This window comes from Crocuta crocuta, unplaced genomic scaffold (assembly GCF_008692635.1).
Source record: "Crocuta crocuta isolate KB4526 unplaced genomic scaffold, BGI_CrCroc_1.0 scaffold145, whole genome shotgun sequence".
Lineage (NCBI taxonomy): Eukaryota > Metazoa > Chordata > Mammalia > Carnivora > Hyaenidae > Crocuta > Crocuta crocuta.
The window spans coordinates 4,212,978-4,213,318 of record NW_027530857.1 but is presented as its reverse complement, the minus strand read 5'-3'; the positions used below and the strand labels follow the sequence as shown (position 1 = coordinate 4,213,318).

Genomic DNA, 341 nt, shown 5'->3' with positions numbered 1-341 from the left:
GCCGCCTCCATCCCCCCTCGGGGCCCGATATCCGTGCGGCCGGGACCCTCCTCTCTCCAGAGCCCCGATTATTTTTGGCCCCCGGGGCCCGTGCGGTGCGGAAAAATAAAAAGAAACGAGAGAGAAGGGGCTCGGAAGCGCCGGGCGGGGAGGAGAGAAGGAGGAGAGACTTGGAAACTCCGACTGCAAATAATAAAAGAAATTGAAAACAATACATGAATAGACCATAGCAATAAAAAGAGCAGGAGCGAGAGATGAGAAAGGGGATCCAGCCCGCCCTGGAGCAGTACCTGGTGACCGCCGGGGGTGGGGAGGGGGCGGCTGTCGTCGCCGCCGCCGCC

The 341-nt window shown here is 60.4% G+C and overlaps 1 long non-coding RNA gene across 2 annotated transcripts in view; it reads right to left on the bottom strand.

Moving 5' to 3' along the window:
• LOC144235959 (uncharacterized) overlaps nt 1-341 on the bottom strand; it is a 22,027-nt gene extending 21,686 nt beyond the window's left edge. For both annotated transcript variants that reach the window (XR_013336374.1, XR_013336375.1), the window contains exon 1: nt 291-341. This is a non-coding gene — a long non-coding RNA (uncharacterized LOC144235959). The remainder of the gene's footprint in view (nt 1-290) is intronic.